The sequence below is a fragment of the Alligator mississippiensis genome, chromosome 5 (genome assembly GCF_030867095.1).
Source record: "Alligator mississippiensis isolate rAllMis1 chromosome 5, rAllMis1, whole genome shotgun sequence".
In the NCBI taxonomy this organism is placed as follows: domain Eukaryota; kingdom Metazoa; phylum Chordata; order Crocodylia; family Alligatoridae; genus Alligator; species Alligator mississippiensis.
The window spans coordinates 148,803,188-148,819,195 of NC_081828.1; the positions used below are offsets into that span (position 1 = coordinate 148,803,188).

At 40.7% G+C, this 16,008-nt stretch overlaps 1 long non-coding RNA gene across 1 annotated transcript in view; it reads left to right on the forward strand.

Annotated features, from left to right (window-relative positions):
• LOC109285754 (uncharacterized) overlaps window positions 1–16,008 on the forward strand; it is a 64,816-nt gene that overhangs the window by 44,672 nt on the left and 4,136 nt on the right. The gene's annotated exons all lie outside the window — the stretch shown is intronic.

Sequence of the window (16,008 nt, forward strand, 5' to 3'; positions counted from 1 at the left end):
TGCTATGTTGGCTAGCACTATGGAAGAAAGAGACTTGGGGGTCATCATTGACCACAAGATGAACATGAGCCTGCAGTGTGATGCTGCGGCTAGTAAAGCGACCAAAACGCTGGCTTGCATCCATAGATGCTTCTCAAGCAAATCCCGGGATGTCATTCTCCCCCTGTACTCGGCCTTAGTGAGGCCACAGCTGGAGTACTGCGTCCAGTTTTGGGCTCCACAATTCAAAAAGGATGTGGAGAAGCTTGAGAGAGTCCAGAGAAGAGCCACGCGCATGATCAGAGGTCAGGGAAGCAGACCCTACGATGACAGGCTGAGAGCCCTGGGGCTCTTTAGCCTGGAAAAGCGCAGGCTCACGGGTGATCTGATGGCCACCTACAAGTTTATCAGGGGTGACCACCAGTATGTGGGGGAACATTTGTTCACCAGAGCGCCCCAAGGGATGACGAGGTCGAATGGTCACAAACTACTACAAGATCGTTTCAGGCTGGACATAAGGAAGAATTTCTTTACTGTCCGAGCCCCCAAGGTCTGGAACAGCCTGCCACCGGAGGTCGTTCAAGCGCCTTCATTGAACACCTTCAAGATGAAACTGGATGCTTATCTTGCTGGGATCCTATGACCCCAGCTGACTTCCTGCCCTTTGGGCGGGGGGCTGGACTCGATGATCTTCCGAGGTCCCTTCCAGCCCTAATGTCTATGAAATCTATGAAATCTACTAAAAACCTAGGTTTGGTGTCCTCATCCTGATTAGAGAAATGAAATAGGGTGGGTCCTGTTTTGTACGGATGTAGTTATCTGCATTTGGGAGCTGCACCTGTTGTAATGAAGTGTGAATTTCCCTGATGTAGACAACCATACAGTAATAGTGTAACAGAATCATAGGAGTGGAAAAGAACTTATCAAGTCTAATGCACTTCTGGCAAAGTGTCCATACATTTGTAAATTCATATAGTTCAATTCATAAACATATTAGATTTCCTCTAAAAATTAGGGAGCTGTTTTGCTTCCACTATTCTTTCCTAGAAATAATTCTTGTTATGATGGGAAAACTTTTCCTTCTCAGTTTAAATTTATTTATGGCCAGATTATAATAACAGCTCTTTTTATTAGTTCCTAAATGCATGATATTGTGCTTCAGACTATTACATTTGATCACATTTGTATTATTCTAGTTCTAATGTTTGAGACCATCCAGTTCTTCTTGCACGATACCACAATCTTCCTCTATGCTGATGATGCTTCTCAAATTTGTGTCATTAGCAAATTTCATTAGCGCATTCACAAGGTTCAAAAGCTCAGTTTTCATTTAGATAGATGCCTAGAAGTGAGATCCTGCTCCAAGCCTCATGGGTAAACAAACTATGGGTGCAAATCTTAGAGAAAATAGACTGTAGTGTTTCTTGCTGCGATTCATAGTTTCATAGTTTCATAGTAGCTAGGGTCAGGAGGGACTTGAACAGATCATCTAGCCTGACCCCCTGCCACAGGCAGGAATGAATGCTGGGTTCACAAGACCCCAGACAGGTGATCACCCAACCTCCTCTTGAATTTGCCCAAGGTAGGGGCAAGGACCACTTCCCTGGGAAGCTGGTTCCAGATTTTGGCCACCCTAACTGTAAAATATTGCCTTCTGATCTCCAACCTAAACCTATTCTCCATCAGGTTGTTACCATTGTTCCTTGTCACCCCAGGTGGTGCTGGGGAGAAAAGGGCTCTGCCTATTTGCTGTTGATCTCCCCTGATGAGCTTGTAGGCAGCCACCAGGTCCCCCCTCAGCCTCCTCTTGCTGAGGCTGAACAGGTTCAGGTCCCTCAGTCTCTCCTCATAGGGCCTGTCCTGCTGCCCTCTCACTAAGTGGGTGGCCCTCCTCTGAACCCTCTCCAGGCTGGCCACTTCCCTTTTGAAGTGTGGCGCCCAGTATTGGACGCAGTACTCCAACTGCAGCCTGACCAAAGTCACATAGAGGGGGAGTATCACCTCTCTGGACCAGCTTGAGATGCACCTTTGGATGCATGACAAGGTATGGATGGCCTTGCTGGCTGCGGTCTGGCATTGGCAGCTCATGTTCATCTTGGAGTCAGTAATGACTCCGAGATCCCTTTCCGCCTCTGTACTTTCAAGAAGAGAACTCCCCAGCCTGTATGTATGCTGTGGATTCCTTCTCCCAAGGTGCATCACCCTGCATTTGTCTATGTTGAACCCCATCCTATTCTCATCTGCCCACTTTTGTAGTCTGTCTAAATCTATTTGCAGCCTCTACCTTCAAGTGTGTCCACCTTGCCCCACATCTTAGTGTCATCAGTAAACCTGGACAGTGTACTTTCCACCCCCTTGTCCAAGTCACTGATGAAGATGTTAAATTGTGCGGGCCCAAGGACCGAGCCCTCAGGTATCCCACTGCTTACATCTCACCAGGTTGGGTACAACCCATTCACCACTACTCTCTGGGTGTGCCCCGTCAGCCAATTTTTTACCCATCCAACTGTGTAGGCATCAATGCCACAGTCGCTTAATTTATTGAAGAGGATGGGGTGAGAGTGTCAAAGGCCTTCTTAAAGGCTAGATAGATATATTGGAAAAATGTGCACTCTCTCTCTCTCTGTCTCTGTCTCTCTCTCTCTCTCTGTGTTTTTGGTCTCTTCTGTTTCTGGGCCCAAAGAGAGGCAGAGGGTACAATGATGTATATGTGGCCTTGAATTCTGATTCGATTTGGAATGTAGTTATAGAAGATTGCTTTGGCATGGTTTTACAAGGTTTTTTGTTTTTTTTTTAAAGGTTACTTTTTTATGCATGTAAGTATAAAGAAAATTACATTGTAATTGGCTTACACATAAGACTGAATGATAATAATAGTAACAATAGTAGTAGTAGTAGTGATGATAATGATGATGATGATAAATGTTCTATTTCCAGGTCTGTCACTGACTTCTTGGGTGAGCTTGGGTTGGACTCTATATCTTGGATTCTTTGTCTTCCAAACCTCTACAAACAGACCTGGCTTATCCATATAAAATCTGTGAAACTTTACCATATTGGTCCAGCCAGGTCACCTTGCAACCTCTTTTGTGGCAAAGTGATGTATAGAAATATGCACTGATTGTATCTAGGTCTGCCTTATGGCAGATTATGTGGACTGTAGCGAGTATCCAAAGATATAGTAAATCCTTCTGGGGTTAGGATGTCATGTTAGAGAGGGATTCCATTTTATTTCTAATGGGTGGTCTTGGGTCTCTTCTTTCGAAGAATGATTTGTCAATCTCTTACTGAGGCCAGGAACTCATCTGTGCCTTCTTCTCATCTTTTCTGGCTGCCAAAAAGGTAATGAGGCCTGAATTAGAAATGTGTGAGTGGCAAGCAGCTGAACAATCTTATTACATATAGTGCTTCAATACAATACAGTAAATCTGGCAAGCCTAATTATACACTGAGGGATAAAGACAAGTCCATATGGGATGGAAAATGTTTGCATCGCTTTTTTTCTTTGCTTTTTCACTTTTCTGGTCTTCTTTTAGTTAGTAGGCAGGCAGTAGTTTCCAAAGCTAACACCAATGCTGCTACTTGTCCAGCTGGCAGAGAGAACTTAATTTCACATGGGCCAGCTGGCTATTTCCTCCCTTTCTTCAGTCTATGAAACTGAAATATGTCATCTTTGAGATATGACCAGAGTCCTGTCTCTCAAAGCTTATTTCTTTGGCTCTTTCTGTTGGCAGCAAAAATACTAGGGAATATTAATTATTAGTGTTTTGTGAATGCTGTGCTACATACATGCTCACACAGAGATATTCAATATGAGAATTATGCTAATGAAACTTTGGATCTACAAGTTTAAACACAGAAAAATCAGGAAGTGAAAAAGTCAAGGTTCTCAGAGTTCATTTTTAACAGCATTGACTTACCCCCATGCTTGTACCATGTTGCATATGTGGTACTTTCAGTTAAGAGGCCATTACATTATACACCTAAATATATACAATGTCTGAGCTGAGAGGGTGTTAAAGTTATAAAAACTATAAACATTTAAATTTCCTGAGTTTGGGGCATAAATTATTAACCTTAAAATGTTATTAGTGATTTTTTGTACTTGTTTTCTTTTTTTAATAAGCATAAACAATGGAAGGAAAAAATGCTGCCTGTTTTAATAATGTTGGGATTTCAAATAGCCTAAGTAGGCTTTAAAAGTCATATCTGGAATGAGTTGAATGCAGCATAGAACAGGTGATTTTGTGTCTTTACTGCTGCTCTTGTTTGGCTGGGTACCCTTTTCTGTGAAGGCAGCAGTATATCAGTTCTCAATATGAATTTTCCCAATGAAAACTTAGAAATAGCAGAAAATTGCAGATGAGACGTGAGTGGAAAGGTCAGCAGGCCTGCATATGTTTGGAGAGTAGTGGTGGTGGCAACAACAGTTGTATTTCATTAAAATGCTTATACTTCCTTTTAATAACTTTTTTCTCAGCAGCCAAGATCAACAGCTTATTCTCTGTGCTGTCAGGCAGTAACAATGTGAATTTCTCCCAGTTTCCTAATGTTGTTCAAGAAAGAATCAGATCACCATTAGGCTACTACATTCTTAGCAGGTCCTATAACTTACATTACAAGAGAAGAAATTTTGGGTGCGTTCTTTCTCAGCTATAAACTTTTGTTTTTTAAAAAAATCGTCAGATTTAACAAAATGCTACTGGTTGGCTGATATCAGTTCCTGAATGTTTGAAACCCCTCAACAGAACTGTGACAAAGGCATGAATTCTGTAGTGAGCATGGGCATCGGGAGGGAACTCTGAAATGCTATTTGCCCTTGTAAACGTTATGTTTTACAGTTTTGTGATATGAATTATTTAATATTCTTTGCAACAGAAATATTACTTCATTATTTTCTGTAGTCAAAAATTAAGTGCAAACTAGGAGTTGGCATTTTCCATTTGGTGTTTCTAGTTGGCATTTTCTTTGGTACCTTTTTAAGGAGTGCCTTGACTCTAAAAAGGTTAAGAACCACTCCTTTAAAACGTACCAAAGCTGTCTTCAATGTATTGGAGTTTAGGATTTTTTACCTAACTTGTGAAGTTAATAAAGCTATTGATATTAAAAACACTGAATTTTTCCTTAATCCAATTTGCTCTTTAACGTTATTCTTAACTTCTTAATAAAAATGGAAATCATGATCTGGGTTTACCTTCTCTGTATCAATATTTAACCTAGTGCAATGTGCACCTATGCTACAGAGGAAGTTTTGTGGCATCCATGAATATTCACAATAAGGCTTCAGCTGTCACGCTTTGTTAGGGAAGGTTGATGAAATGGCAGAGCTCCAGCTCTATCACTTCTGGGAAATCCTGGTGCACGTGTCCAGATCCCCCATCTTTATAACCCTTTTATGCTTAAGTAATTGGCACTGATATCATACAATGATGAACTGGGCCTCAGGAGTTCTGATCTAGCTGAGCTGTAGTACAGACATCTTTTTCTATGTCTGTTAATAGAGAATTATTGTTTAACGCCCCCCTGGAGGTCTCTTTCCTAAAGATCATTGCTAAGACCCACTGTCAGTAGATTCACAGAAGTATCTCACCATTTTAGAGAATACCACAGAGATGACTCTTTCATTCTGATTTTTTTTAGTGGTTTATAACTTTCCAAAAATTACTTTTGGGTGTGAAATTTCTCATGCTTGTTCTCACCTCAGAAGTATTTTTTCCCCCAAAGGATAAGAAAGAAAATCATTTTAGCAGTTTCTGAGCTATTTGAGCATGAAGCAATGGCTCTGACACACTTTCATGCTCTGACAATTACAGCATGGTTTACATCTAAAATCTTCAAACGTGATGGGGGAAGGAGCTGTCCAAAATAAGGAATTATTAGTGGGGAAAAAGAGCCCTATGGAAAAAGAAAAGTACTCAGATTTCAAAGTCAACCACTCAAAAATTAGGCAAACTCAAAGAAGTTACCTCTGGAACTTTAATTCAGCCCCCTGCCCATGTGCATTTATGATAAAATATTTCAACTCCTTTATTGCTTGTTTTTCCCCCACAAGATCCCAACCCTATAGCAGTCCTCCTCTCTCACCTAGTTGATTCTGGACTTTACCCCACTGATTCTCAAGCCTAATCTTAGCCTACCAGTCCTAGTTTGCCCAGGTAATTCCTCATCAGTTCTTACCCCTGGTATTTTGTTTTTCCATTTGCTTCCATAAATCTAGTCTCCTTGTCTAGCCAGTCCCAGTCTCTTATTTCAGCTTCTCCCATTCCAGCCCTTCCCCAGCATGCTTTAAGTCTGGGTTTGGTCCCTTGTGCATTTGAACAACATGTTCTCCTCCATAATATCTGCTCTCAGTTTTGAAATCCACCCAGAGTAACAGAGAAGACAAACATTGCAGAAAAAACCTACCTTGTCCCCTGTTGTCCATGACTGCAGCAGCATACAAACTCAGGTTGTATGGAGTTACTGTAAGAGGATAATAGATACACAATGCCTCCAACATCGCTAGGAGCTGTGAAAGCATGAAGCACATTTGGTAGGGACAAAAATTTTCAGAGATTTTTAGTAGATAAACTCTTAAAAAAAAAAAAGTCTCCATTTGGCCAGAACAAAATACATTTTTGCAACAGCTTATAACTTGGCCACTGTTGAGCAGATTCTCTCAGGGATAGTAAATGGCACATTCCTGACACAAAAGCTACCCTCTACCAAATTTCAAGTCCCTGCTCCTAAACCAGAAAATTTAGCATTTTCTATTAACACTGAAAAACACATTTTTCACTAGTATTTTTCTCAGAAATGGCTTGAGTGACACTTAACATGCTTGATACAGAGCAATCTCATTCTGTGGTTAAATTTCGCAACATTGTTAGCAACAAAAAACATGGGAGGTTTGACCTAAAAAAAGGCAGTGGTGCCAGTTTTGACTCAATAAAAAATTCTGAAAAAAAATTGTTTGAGAGGAGAAAAGAAAAATATTGTATATCACATGCACAGCATATCAGTATGTAATGAGTAGGATTGATTGTCCACTTATATGTGTGTGTGAACATATTTGGGTGTTTTCACAAACCTTAGCAGCCTTACCAATTCTGACCACTCTATGCCACAGACTCCATCTCTCTTGAGAGAGAGACTCCTTTGAAACGATTTTATCCTTGAGAAGCTCCACTCATGGGGTCAGCTCTAGTTGAAAGCATTTGCAATTCAATGTAACATGTATTGATTATGGGATTATGGACAATTCAATGAATGCAAATATATAACTTAAATAAGATTTTTGGTTGGTATGTTTTGGTTTGCTTTTATCCCTGTGCATGCCACCATTTGTATGTGCATACTGTATATGTAAACATACAGATGTATATATAGATTTGCTTAGAGGAAAGTATAGAATATATGGTTGTCAATGCACAGAAAAATGAGACATGCAAAGTAACAGTGTCCACAGCAATAGCTTAGGCACATTGGATATATATTTTACCACATGGACCAGGTACAGGAATACTAAATGATTCAGAAGAAAAAAGTGATTTGTGGTTGCTACAAAAATATATCAAAATTATTATTATTATTTTGCTTTTAAATTCTCTACCATGATATTGCATTCCTTTGGACTGGTTACAAATGTAACCAGGGAAAAAACACCTGAATCAAAATTCTGGTTCCAAAAAGACACATACACTGGGGATGTTTTGGATCTAAATCCTCATCTGAACTTTATAGATCAGACTCATCTTAAAAATAAGACAAAACAAAACAAGCAAGCGAACAAACAGAAAAAGCCAAGGATAAAAACCAAAGAAACAAAGCTTCTATACAATTAATTTTTGAAGACTTAGCCACAAACTTGCTATACTAAGCAGTGGTTTGCTCAAACCCGCCTTGCTGTTCCTTACATGCTGCCTTTCAAACAGAAGCGGTGGAACTGCATTTGCATGGCAGTGTGGGCAGATTAATGAGCACCTCTCACCAGTTCTAATTATCCCACCTGCACAAATGTGACTATATTGCTTCTTGTTTATGAGTTAGCCTGCTCAGAACAATGGTGCTTATTTGCGTGTTACTGCCTGATGTGGTAAATGTGTGGTGTAGATATTCTTTCAGTCCCTTTTCTGAACACTAGTTTTTATATTCTTGTTTTATAGGTTTAACTTAGAGTGAGTGAATGGCCAGTGGCTGGTGTCACTAATAGAAAGGGCAGCAAGCAAAGGAGTCTTGAGTGGGGCTAACCTTGGTGGGGCAGGAACAGTCCCTATTACCCACAAAGTCAGAGAATTGGTATGTTTGATGTGGAATGCTCTCTTTGTGGGATCTATGCCTGGGGTGATTTTTTGAGTGTAACAGCTTGCCCAGGCCACCACTGGGCAGAGGAAATGAGGATGATGAGATGTGGATGTTGGTTATATATCCTTCCAAGAAGACCTATTTATGCAGGAAGTATAACTTGATGGAGCTAACAAAGGAGAAGTAAGAGTGATGGAAATGGAGCTGAGAGCCATGGTGGCATTTAAACAGGATTTGAGCGTGTGAGCCAGAGGTGGAGGTGGGGTGAGGCTAAACAGTGAGAAGCCACAGATTATGGAAAACATGACTGGGCAATAAACAAGGAAGGTAAAATCAATATGTGACCACAAGAATGGAATGGAAGAGAAATACAACTGAGGATCTGTTTCAGTATATAAAGGAGAATAATAAGAGTGAAGTAGCAAATAGAAATGAGAATATGATACTGGGAATTACTACATCTGAATTACAAGCAAAACTTAAATAGCTACTGGCAGAGGACCTAAATAAATTCTATCTCAAAATATTCAAAGAACTAGCATTTGAAATGGAATTCATGTGGAAGGTGTCTCCTATACTTCCCTTCCACTTCACTTTCCTGGGACTGGCAAACAGTAAGCTTGGGGACCATTTTTATTTAAAAAAAAAAAAAAAAAAAAAAAAAAAAAAAAAAAAAGGAAAAAAAGCAACCTAGGTAAACATAGGCCTGATAGTTTGACTTAAACATTATGTAAGGATTCAAAGGATTCCTTTGCTGCTCTGTAAGTCCCTCTTTGAATTCTTTTTCCCCTGATCGCTCTTCATTTCTGGGTACCATTGACTGGTTTCCCTGTGGTTGTCATACTGCCCACATTCCATACTGTCAACATATCCATTTGTTTCTCAAACATATCACATGCAGACATCTTAATTTGGTCATTTATCAGTGTCTTAATTTGGGCATTCCTGGCCTCCTAATTTGGTCTTTTCACCAAAACCAGAAATCCCAGAGGCTTTGCAGTCAATCACTATGACCTAATGCCAATGCCTATCTCTTGTTATGGAACACTGTATGTATGTGTCAGGGTATCACAAGATACAGATGCAGGGCCCTGCATTGTGATGACATCCACTTGCCTTGCTTGTACCAGGGTGGGCGTCAATCAGCCAAATTGGGTCAGAATTCTTCTCCACTATCTCTCCTGCCATGACTTCGATGATTTGATTAAATTTGGGAGGATGGTGGTTTCCCTGGCCCAAAGCTGACTGCCACTTATCCAGATGGAAGGTGCAGCCAGACAAAATAAAAAGGAAAAAAAATAAAACAAAATCTCAAAAATCCTGACAGCTTCTTCTCTCTCTCCTTCTCTCTGCCCACAGTTCAGGATCTCTGGGGCTTCTCTCCTTCCCTATTTATGTTCTAGGGCTCTCGATCATGACTCCAGCAATCGAGTGATTCTTTTTTTTTTTTTCCTTTTCCCGCTAATCACTATCCCACTGGTTTAATTGAGCAACAGCCACAATCAATTAATGTGGAGCTGGGGTTTCCTCTCTCTCTCTCTCTCTCTCTCTCTCTCTTTTTTTCTGAGCTCCTCCGAGCTCTGAAGACCCAATAGGTCTGTTGCCCTATTCCCAGGGACTTCAGTCCTGGCCAGCAGGTGGGGTTTCCCTCACTGCTGACCCCTCTTCCTCTCTTTTACTTCTTCTCGCCAGCACCCCACCCCAGAAATGGCTCCCGGCGGCGTAATTAAACCAATTCAGTTCACCCACCAAGCTGATAAAGCTCTGCTGGAGTGAATTGGGAGATCCCTCTGGAGCACAGCTGGGCTGTAATGGCCAAATGGATCTCTCTGGTTGGGGCCCTCCTCAAAGCAGGTACCCCTGACCTTTCCATAGTATGTTTTTAATTTCCCAGAATGTATGTACCTGCTTGTTGACAGTTTTGGACACAGTGTCTGCTAAAAAGTTGAGAATGTGAAACTTTGTCACAAACAGACTTTTAGAAACCAGTTAACCCTTGCCATTCTCCTGGACCATTGTTCTAATGCAATATTTACTCTACCTACAAGCCAATTCCTAAAAGCAAATCTCTAAATATCATTTTCTAGCCATCAAGATAGTGCTGCACAGTGCCTTTCTGAGAGGCAGAGATAAATGCTCTAAGCAAGCTATGCTATGTACAGTGCATGAGGCGGCACATGTGGAACAAACATAATGTGTCTCAGGATGTGGTAGAGGACAGTGAAGTCGTGCCTTGAGTTGCTTCTGGTTTAAAAAAGAGAGTAAAACCTTTTAGTTGTTTCCTTAGATTGTCCTTGAGAATAAAAGTCAGTTATTGCTAGAAACAAACTATCATTTTCACATATGAATACACCTGGAACAGAAGTTTATAGTTTTCCACATGTCTGGATGATTCTGCTGTCTCCCAGTTTCAGGTGTACAAAGACATGACTGTGCCTCAGGATTAAATGAACAAAAGATGACTATATTATTTTTTACAACCCTGCCTGTTTAACTTGGTCATAGCCAGAACCTGCTTCTTTCCAGTTTAGATCAATACTTAAATCTATCTTTCCCATGACCTCCCATTAAAGATTCACACCAGGTGAGAGCAGTTAACTGATAACTCAGCATGTTACCCTATACAAGAACAATGTGACAAATCTGCTTCCAAAACTCCAGCTGTTCCTTCTGCTTATCTAGCTTCAATTTCTGATCTTGCTCCAAAATCTCAGGACAGTCCAAGGACATGTGCAAACTGCTGTCTAGTAGCCAAGAGAAGGAAACCTAATTTGTAGGAACTGATCAGTCAAAATGGATGTCCTCCCACTTATTTCATTTTTATTTTATGCTTTGCTATTTCCAAATCCAGGCAACTATTGCTGCAATGTTATAAAGCAAATTATGAGTTTTTTGTGTTCATTCATTAGACATTACTGAGAAGGCCTGCTACAGGACAGACTGCTTTTAAAAGATAAAGCTAGCCACGGAGAGAAATAACTTTATATTTCAAAATGAAGGGTCAAAAGTTGGGAAATGCCAAAATTTAGTATTTTTTCCAGAACCTTGCTTCATTTAGTTTTGGGTTGAAGGGGTGTTTTAAGGTGTTGGGTAGCAATTCAACCTAGAGAAACAAGAAAGGGTAGGCTACATCTTACAAATTGTCTCTCTCAATGCTATTTCAGAGAGATGACCTTCAATAATTTACTCACCTGGGGTTCTTATTTTGCCTTAACTAAAGAGAAGCAAAATACTCAAGAATATTACTTATGAATATTTTATGACTAAAGCGATGGAAAGAAAGAATAAACCAAAACGGGACACAAGCAAATAGCAAACAGCATATACTTTTGTAACTATCCCTTCCTGTGTGCATCTTTTTGGAAAGCTTTCAACAGAGATTATGCCTCAACAGTTGGTCTGCCTGGGTGGTAGGTACACTATTTTCTAAATAAGATAAAGTCAAAGCATATTATTCCCAGTCCATTGGTAAGTACAGTTTTAGTGTATCATGGTATTTTATCATAGGTAACTGAAGAGTTTATAGAAGGACAAGGAAATTACTTTTAAGGGTTGTTGAGTGCCATTTTATCTATCAAAGGGAAGTTATCTTAACTAAATTCTAGGAAGGTAGAGAAAGAAAACTAGCTATCTAAAGCTATTTAAAACTACTTTAAAAGAATGACTAATTTGAAATAACAGTGTTTCTTTTTAACCCACCCACTCTCTTTCTGCAGTGGTACAGAAATAGGCAAATTAAAGGATTTTTCAAATTTTTTTCTCTCTTTCTGTTTACCAATGTTATCTTATATGTCTGCTATAGGATTATGTGTTTAAAAGGAGAGATTGTTAGTACTTTAAATTACAACAGTTATTACATATTTACTTAAAACTGGTTTAAGAACAAATTAATCCTGTGCAAAGCTTTCACAGAGGTCTCCTCACTGATAATTTTGAAGTCTCACTGTTGCAGAAGCAGAGTTGGGGTAGAGGATTGCCTGTTTTATTTATCTTCTTCTAGTCTCCTGTTTTGTACTTGGTGTTGGTAATTTGATTGAAATAAGAAGAACGGGCAGAACTGAGATGAACTTGTTGAGGGTGCTTCAGAAATATGAGCGTGTGGGTGCGTCTATACATGAATTAGTGTGATGCAATAAACTCCAGTGCATATTGTGCCACTTTATTGCTCCCAGGTGCCATGTTTACACGTGTGCCCAGGACCACAGCCTGTTGAGCTGGGTTGGAGAAGCCCTGACTCTCAAGGGAGCCAGGGGGGTCAGCCTGCTAACCAGGGGCTGCTCCTGCCTGGCTCAACGTGCTGCAGAGGGGATGGCTGGGGCATGAGAATGCTCCAGTGCAGGGCTAGCCCTCATAAAGTCCCCACAATGAAGCACCCTCATGCCCCAGCCAGCCCCACCAACATCTACACATGTTGCTGTGCATTAAGGAATGCTGCCATAGAATAATAGCTAGTACTATTATTGTGTTAGCTACTACTAACCTATGTTGGAGTTATACTGTGGCCTAATAGGGCCTCACGTATAGACACTGAGACTTTACTGTGGAGCTAATTAGGCAACCACAGTAAACATCTTGTGTAGATGAACCCAGCAAACATCTCAGTTAAGAAGCTTGTACGTTCCTTTTTATAAATACACTGAGAGTGGAAAGCACACCTCTGTTGAGGATTTAGCTGAATATGAGATATTGCCTATACTGGCTCAAAATCTTTATAGATTGACCTTGGTAGCATCTCTTGGTCACACATATACAATTTCTTAATGCATGTGGCAAGGCTGTAGTTCAGCATTATTGTTTTTCTCTTTGTGTTGCAAAATTTTCAGAGCAAATTTAAAGGTAAAGTTTTAAACATTTGTCCATTATTTTGTTCATATTCTGAGACATCCATTTATCTTCATGAGGTTTTGTTAGCACTTAATGGCATGGCACCTGGTCCACCTGACAAAATCAAGTTCTTGCTCTTTAAAATGGAGGTGCTAGAGCTTCTTAGCAAGAGTTATGATCAGTAAAAACAACAAGAATGTTGTTTAATGCAGGGAAACCACATCATTTTCCACAGTTTTGTTATCAGAAAATTTAGATTAATTTTAGCTGAACTTAAACAAAAAAAAAAGCCTGAGGCAGACTCATGACTTGAAAACATTCAGCCCCAACTGTTGAAGTTTGGAAAAGCTATAAGCAGCTGAAAGCAGGATCTTATACTGGAAAGTATAAGACAGCTTTTGATTATAAGTGGCACTACCAGCTCTACCTATAATGCTACTGCAATATAATAATGTGACTCTATGAAATACAAGAAGGAGAGAATTGGCTGAGTGGAGAGAGCTGGCAGAGAACAACCAGCTTTACTATGCTAGTCTATTCTGTAAGTGCTGCATAGTATTTTGTTTTTATAAATGTCTCTTTTCAGTCTTCTTGTAATGGAATTATGTGAAAACATTTTGGAAAATAATGCCATCTGACAAATATTAAAGGTGGATGAAAACAAGACATTGAGTGATAGAATGTTTGACAGGACTGCCAGTTTATATAGGAATTCAGGATCAATGCCTGATAGTACCTGATTGCTTTGTGTACAATCTACTCAGCTGGTATAAATCCATGTAGTGACCAGAAATCAAGGTTTTTCTGCTTTGGAGCTTCCATCATCAGAACCCATTTCTCTGGTCCTTGTTAATAATAATAATTTATTACATCTTGAACTCCTGAAAGAGATTAGGGTCATACTGTGCTAGACACTATACAAACAGCTAATGAGTCAGTCCCCTACTGCAAGCTGCGTGTAATTGAGAAAGGGAGAAAAACTGTAGGAGAAAGAAAAGAAATGATCTTATTTTCCAGTCAGGGAACTCAGCCAGAGAGAGTCATTAGCCTGCTCAACCTCAGGCCAGAAAATGAGAATCAAAGTTGGGTCTCCTGAATCTCTGGTTTTTGAGGTAGTGACCTCAAATCCACGTGTAGTCTCCTCTTTTGAGTTGCTTTTGATTACTATCTATTTGGCATCACTTCCACATTTGCAACATTTACAGACATGGCATCTGTGCCGGCTGCACTTGTGCTAGGCCAGCAGTCTTGGAAATGGACTTAGATGGACAGTCCCAAAATGTCTGAGATTTAGATCAAAATTCTGCAGTTTGCCAACTCAGGTTGAGCCATTTGTTCTTCCTGATTTTGGCATTTATTCAACAACTCTGCTTATAAGAACGTATATTTCAAGTCCATGCATTAAATACAGAGAGGAGGAGATGCACCAATAACATTCGTGTCACTAATGATGGGTATTCAAAGTGACTAACAGCTCATAGGAGACTATTTTTCCCTTCAGCCCTTCTCTTGTCCTAATATACTTCACTGTTTCAAATAACAAGGAAAATTAGAAAGAATGACATTAGACGTTAAAAAAGTAAAAATCCAAAAGGAAGGAGCAAAGAAATTAGGAAGAGAAATAATGTTGAGACTTTGATTCAGTGCGATGTGTTTGCAATAATCCCCTTTTTCTTTGTTATAGGTACACATTCCTGTACACTGTGGCCCAACCCTACAGCTAGAAGCAGCATTTGAAAAAACCTTTGACTTAGCTTTTTTTTAACACTACTATTATTTCTCTTGTTAACACTGACAAATAACATACTTCAGGACAGCAATTTTGATTATATTGATTTGCTGGTAATGGTGTCAGCATTAGATACAGCTCAGGATATGAGTCATGATGAGGTTTCACACCATAACTTCTGGCTGATCTTTTATGCACCTTTTAAAAAAATCTTTCAGGCTGTTTGGGCCTTGTGATGTGGTAACTTTGGGCAACTCCTAGAGCTCTTAACCCCTGGATTGTCCTTACATTAACATCTTAAAGTGATTTTAAGTGCTTGTTATGTCAATCAAAGTTACACCACTCTAGGGCAGAATTATCTCTCTGCACTACCCAGCTCCTGTTCCATTAAGCCAGGGTGGGCAAAGTCTAGCCAGCAAGCCAGATAGGGTCTGTGGCTGACTCTGTGGCTGACTCCATTTTCCAGCAGCCCCTGCTCACATTGCTGTGGCTGGTTTCCATGGAGACCCCATTAGTGGCAGTGCCAATGGCAGCGCAGGACCAGGGTTTCCATGGAGATCAGCCCCAGGAGAGCTGACAGGCCACATGACTGGGTAGGGAGCTTCTTCAGGCCCAGGGCTGGGATCTGGCAGCAGTGACAGCATGGACCAGAGATGGCGAAGAGCAGAGATCTGCTGTCTGCATGCGCTGGATCTGGGAGGGGGAGAGGAGGTGCCTGGCATCTGCAGTCAATGGATTGCAGCTGTGCCTCAGTGCTGGACCATGCTGTCACCACTGCAAGATCCCAGCCTGGCCCTGGAGCAGTTCCCCACCAAGCTGCGCACCCTGCCAGTGCTGCTGGGGCTGGTCTCCATGGAAACACTGGCCCTACACTGTCATGGTGCTGCTGCTACTGGGGTCTCCATGAAAACCAGCCACAGCAATGTGAGCAGAGGCTGTTGGGAAATGGAGTCCAGCTGCTGACCATATCTGCCATTTTGCCCACTCCGACCATCCTCCACAGTTGACACCCAAGTTGAAATCTTCCAGTCTGCCAGGATCTCTCTCATCTCTGCCCATACAGTGGGGATAGAAGCCTGTCTTGGCTCACCAGCTCTCTAGTGGCAACTTTCAGCTACAGCTCCTAGTACGCTGGCAAGTCACAGCTGTGCAGATGGGGAACAGTAAGAGAAGGTTTCTAGACTAATGGTGTC